General features: G+C 40.2%; 1 non-coding gene across 1 annotated transcript; it reads right to left on the bottom strand.

Annotated features, from left to right (window-relative positions):
• Nucleotides 1-2,040: 2,040 nt before the first annotated feature.
• LOC140842193 (small nucleolar RNA R71) lies at nt 2,041-2,147 on the bottom strand. The gene has a single exon (XR_012120325.1). It is a non-coding gene; the product is annotated as a small nucleolar RNA R71 (small nucleolar RNA).
• Nucleotides 2,148-6,315: the final 4,168 nt, after the last annotated feature.

Raw genomic sequence — 6,315 nt, forward strand, 5'->3', positions numbered from 1 at the left:
GTTGTTTTCGAGTCGCATTCATGCATCATATTAGTTTGTTTTAGTTTAATTTAGCATTTTTCTATCATTATTTAGCATTTGACTGAACTCGTGTAGTTGGTGGTTATTTTGTAGGAATTGAACCAAAAAGTGGGAAATAATTGCCAAAGAAGCGAGAGGTACTCGCTAGGGCGGTCAAAAGTGACCGCCCCAGCGAGCATGTTGATCTGGCCGAGGAGTTGCTGCGCAAACGTCTAGCTAGGGTGGTCAAAAGTGACCGCCCCAGCGAATCCAGGGACATGGCCGAGGAAATTTCTGCGAGAGCGTCTCGCTAGGGCGGACACTTTTGACCGCCCTAGCGAGCTGCGAGATTTGAAAAGATATGTTTCCTTTTTTTGGACTCTATTCTATACCATAGACCTAACAAACGAGAGAGGCAGCGTTTTGGGCGATTTTTGATCACTTTCATCAGATTTTCTTGGAAAAAAGGCTAGGAGCAAAGGGGATTTCGAAGACTTCGAGATTTCCACGCGTCGTGGCCGTCATCCGTCGTCATCTTTAGTATTTTCATTATTCAGTTTTTAATTCTTAGATTGTTGTTTTTTTTTTTATTATGAATTTTAGTGGCTAAACTCTAGATTTGTTGGGATTTGAGGGGATCCTACCCCGTACTCGTTGTTTAACATTATTTCTCGACGTTTTTATTAAGTGATTTGTTTATGCTATTGTTCATTCTTATTTCAATCGAAGCTTAGCTAACTTCCTTTGATTATTTCATGTTGTTAATGATGTCGATAGAATAATTAACAATAAGATCACATAGTATAAACCACGGATTTACAATTTTAGTACATATACGGAATTGGGTACGTGTCGACAGTGATAGTTCACCCGGATGAAAACTAGTGGATTCCATAGGAAGTAATGCAATCTTGAACTGTTAAATACTTGAGGACACTTGAGTACTGCATGTTTATGATTAGTATTAATATCGCTCGACAGAGTATATTAATTAGTCTAGGGAATTCCGTCGAATGCACGAGTAAAAGTCGAATATAATTGTTTAAACACGAGTGGTAGGTGAACTGATAATTTCCCAACAAATTCATTTCTCCTTTGATTTAATCTAAATTAATCATTGCATTCTTGAGCACATTTCCTTTGCATTTTAATTATTTTAGTTGTTCAATTTACATTATTTTAATCATCAACTCAATTCATCGTTGTTAAAGAAATTTTACGTGAGAATAAAAATAGTGTAACGCAGTCCCTGTGGATCGATACTCGTATTCACTTACGTTTATTATAACTTGACTATCGTGCACTTGCGATATTTAAATCGAGCTTTCATCTATAAAATAAATTTTGGGACTATTCACTGTGCAAGTTTTGCTCGATCAAGTTTTTGGCGCCGTTGCCGGGGACTGTTGATTCACGATTTTTTTTTTATTTCTCATTTAAATTCTTTAGTATAACTTATTTTATTGCTATTTGATACTCTCCTTGTGTTGCAGATTTTTCTGGTGGTGCATGCGAAGATCACTCGAATTTAAGCTTGAGCCTTTTGACCCCGAGATTGAACGCACAGCTAGACGTCGAAGACAACAACAAAGACTCAAAGAACAGATGGAAAGACACGAGCAAGAACGTGGAGAGGAACAGCGTGACAATAGACAAGTTGAGATACCACGTCGCATTCCAATGTTGGATTATGCACAGCCGTCTCTTGATGGAGCCCGTCCAAGCATCGTAAGACCAGTCATCCGAGCTAATCAGTTTGAGATCAAGCCAGCTATCATCCAGATGATTCAGAACACTGTTCAATTTGGGGGAAGTGCACTTGACGACCCTAATTCTCATATAGCTGACTTTCTTGAAATTTGTGATACTTTTAAGTTTAATGGCGTGTCTGATGATGCTGTTCGTCTGCGCTTATTTCCATTTTCACTGAAAGATAAAGCTAAGTCGTGGTTAAACTGTTTGCCTGTAGGGTCTATCACTACATGGGAGGATATGGCAAAGGCATTCCTGATCAAGTACTTTCCTCCGTCGAAGACTATGAAGCTTAGAGCCGACATTACTACGTTTGCTCAATATGAGAACGAGTCACTTTACGAGGCATGGGAGCGTTACAAGGACTTGTTGAGGAGATGTCCACACCATGAGCTACCGCTTGGGTTAGTTGTTCAAACTTTCTACTATGGTCTTATTACTCCTAACCGTACTATGATAGATGCTGCTGCATGTGGTAACTTACTGAGAAAGACGGCTGAGGAAGGATATGAGTTATTGGAGGAGATGGCTGCGAGTAGCTATCATCCTCAGTCTGATAGGCAAAGACGAGGTGCTGGAGTTCATCAAGTTAATGATTTGTCTGCGGTTTCAGCACAGTTAGAGGCTTTGAGTAGAAAGATTGATGGGATGAGCATGAGTGGGTCGGCTATGCGTCTGCAAGAAATTTTCTGTGATAAGTGTGGGGGTGAGCATGACGTGCAGGATTGCCAAGATGGCAATCCATTTTATGTGCCTGAGGGAGCACCGGTGAAACAAGTGGGATTCCAGAACCGTCCTAGAAATGACCCTTATTCGAATACATACAATCCGGGATGGAGGAATCACCCAAACTTTTCGTGGGGAGGCCAAAACAGCCAAAATCGCCAACAAAGAGGTCCACCATATGGGATGCACCAAGGATTTAAACCAGAGCCGCCTCGAGAGGAGAAGTCCAATTTAGAGCAAATGATGACTAAATTTATTTCTGCAACAGAGACGAGATTTCAGAATCAAGATGCATCCATAAAGGGGTTAGAGAATCAGATTGGACAATTGGCAAAGTTGATTTCTAATAGGGAGCAAGGAGCTTTGCCAAGCAACACGGAAACTAACCCAAGAGAGCATGTGAAGGCTGTGGAATTGCGGAGTGGAAAAGCACTCGAGTCTCATGAGGAAAAGACCAAGCATGGCGAGGATGAGGTAGAAACTCGAGGAGGTAAGTCTTCTAACTCTACATCTACACCTATTGCACAAAATAAAATTGTTATCCCTCCACCTTTTCCTGCAGCGATGAAGAAAGCTAAATTAGATGCACAATTTGGTAAATTTCTTGAGGTATTTAAAAAATTGCATATTAACATTCCTTTTGCTGATGCCTTATTGAATATGCCAAGTTATGCAAAATTCTTGAAAGATATCTTAGCGAATAAGCGGAGGCTAGAAGATCATATGACGGTGAATTTGACGGAAAATTGCTCCGCTTTAGTTCAAAACAAGATGCCTCCTAAGCAAAAAGATCCAGGGAGTTTCTCTATACCTTGCATTATTGGTGATATTAATTTTCATAAAGCTCTATGTGATCTTGGTGCGAGTATTAATCTGATGCCTTTTTCTGTGTTTAGGAGACTGGGATTAGGGGAACCCAAGCCAACTAGGATGTCGTTGCAGCTGGCTGACAGATCTGTCAAGTATCCACGTGGGATTATCGAAGATGTTTTGGTGAAAGTGGATAAGTTCATTTTCCCTGCAGATTTCGTGATACTAGACATGGAGGAATTTAGAGATGCCTTTAATCCTAGGGAGACCATTTCTGGCTACAGGGAAAGCGCTAATTGATGTTGAAGAGGGGAAGTTGAGACTGAGAGTTGGAGAAGAAGAAATTATTTTTGATGTTTTCAATACTCTCAAGCACACAATGCACAATGATAGTTGCTTTCGTATTGATGTTTTGGATTCTATAGTTTGTGATTTTGTGCAGGATGGATTGAAAGAACCATTGGAGGCCACTCTCACTACTGAAAAGCAGGAGGACGAGCTAGACGAGGAAAAGATGGAGATGGTAGCTCATTTGAATGTCATTCCACCTTGGAGAAAGCAAGTGAGGCTTAGACTAGAGGAATTGGGAGACAGAAAAGATTTAATGCCTCAGAAGTCAAGCCTAGAGGAGCCACCTACCTTGGAGCTCAAACCACTACCTCCACATCTCAAGTACGTATATTTAGGAGAAGATAATAAATTGCCTGTTATTATTTCCTCTTCTTTGACAGATGATATGGAGAGTAAGCTCATGGGGGTCCTTAAGGAACATAAAGGAGCATTCGCTTGGAAGGTTTCGGACATAAAAAGGATAAGTCCTTCGATCTGCATGCATAAAATTCTGATGGAAGATAAGTACTCACCTCTAGCACAACCACAAAGGAGACTCAATCCAAAGATGCAAGAGGTAGTAAAAGCTGAAACAATTAAACTTTTGTATGCAGGTATTATCTATCCTATCTCTGATAGTGCGTGGGTAAGTCCTGTACAATGTGTGCCTAAAAAAGATGGGATTACTGTTATTACCAATGAAAAAAATGAGTTGATTCCCATTAGAACTGTTACGGGTTGGCGTGTGTGCATAGATTATAGGAAACTGAATGATGCAACCCGTAAAGATCACTTTCCCTTGCCATTTATCGATCAAATGATTGAACGATTAGCAGGTCATGAATTCTATTGCTTTTTAGATGGATATTCGGGGTACAATCAAATCACAATTGCACCAGAGGACCAAGAGAAAACTACTTTCACTTGTCCTTATGGTACTTTTGCGTTTAGGCGTATGCCCTTCGGTTTATGCAATGCACCTGCCACATTTCAAAGATGCATGACCGCTATCTTTCATGACATGACTGAGAATTTCCTTGAAATTTTTATGGATGACTTCTCTATTTTTGGCTCCTCATTTAATGAATGTCTAGAAAATTTGAACTTGGTGTTAGTTAGATGTGAGGAGAGCAATTTGGTGTTGAATTGGGAGAAGTGTCATTTTATGGTTCAAGAGGGGATTGTGTTAGAACACAAGGTATCGGAGAATGGAATTGAAGTCGACAAAGCCAAGGTGGAGGTAATCAAAAACTTACCCCCACCTTCATCAATAAAAGGAGTTAGAAGTTTCCTCGGGCATGCTGGTTTTTATAGGCGCTTCATCAAAGATTTTTCAAAAATTGCTAAACCTTTATCCACTTTGTTGATGAAAGATGCTGAATTTAATTTTGATTCTACTTGTCTGCAGGCATTCGAGATACTCAAGGAGAGCTTGGTGACAGCACCTGTTCTGACTGTCCCTGATTGGGAGTTACCGTTTGAGGTGATGTGCGATGCGAGTGATACAGCTGTGGGTGCGGTGCTGGGTCAAAGGAAGAACAAGGTATTTCATACCATCTACTATGCAAGTAAGACTTTAAATGATGCTCAATTGAATTACGCTACTACTGAAAAGGAATTGCTTGCTATAGTATTTGCTTTCGACAAATTTCATTCATACCTTGTTCTTTTTAAAGTAACTGTGTATACCGATCATTCTGCCCTGAAATACTTGCTTGCTAAGAAGGATGCGAAACCTAGATTAATTAGGTGGATTTTATTGCTGCAAGAATTTGATCTCGAGATTCGAGATAAAAAGGGTGTGGAAAATGTAGTTGCTGACCACCTATCTAGGCTTGAGCATGTTAGAATTAAGGGCAGTGACAATGATATAGATGACTGGTTTCCTGATGAACAATTGCTTGAGGTAAATGCATGCCCTTGGTATGCCGATTTTGCAAATTTTCTTGTCACTGGCACACCTCCACCTAATTTATTATTTCACCAAAGAAAGAAATTCTTTTCAGACGTGAAATATTATTTTTGGGAGGAACCGTTTTTGTTTAAGATCTGTGCAGATTCTATGATAAGAAGATGTGTGGCGGAGGAGGAAACCAATCAAATTCTGAACCATTGCCATGACCGTGAGGTAGGTGGTCACTTTGGACCCATACGGACGGCGTCTAAGGTACTTGAATGTGGCTTCTATTGGCCAACTCTTTTTAAGGATGCTCGTTTGTATGTTCTCAATTGTGATAGATGCCAACGCACAGGTAATATTTCCAACCGTCATGAGATGCCTTTAAATAACATTATTGAGTGTGAAATATTTGATGTGTGGGGGATTGATTTTATGGGTCCTTTTCCTGCGTCTTTTGCGAAGAAATTTATTTTAGTGGCAGTGGAGTATGTTTCGAAATGGGTGGAGGCGGAGGCTTGTGCCACTAATGATGCACAAGTGGTGATAAAATTTTTGAAGAAACACATTTTTAATCGATTTGGTGCACCACGTGCAATCATAAGTGATGGTGGCACCCATTTTTGCAACAAAATTTTTGATAAACTGCTGGGAAAATATGGTGTCACCCACAAGGTTTCCAATCCATACCATCCCCAAACTAGTGGACAAGTTGAAGTGTCCAATCGAGAGATTAAGAGGATTCTAGAGAAGACGGTCAATGTGAATAGGAAGGACTGGTCCGTTCGGTTAGATGATGC

This window comes from Primulina eburnea, chromosome 9 (genome assembly GCF_022965805.1).
Source record: "Primulina eburnea isolate SZY01 chromosome 9, ASM2296580v1, whole genome shotgun sequence".
In the NCBI taxonomy this organism is placed as follows: domain Eukaryota; kingdom Viridiplantae; phylum Streptophyta; class Magnoliopsida; order Lamiales; family Gesneriaceae; genus Primulina; species Primulina eburnea.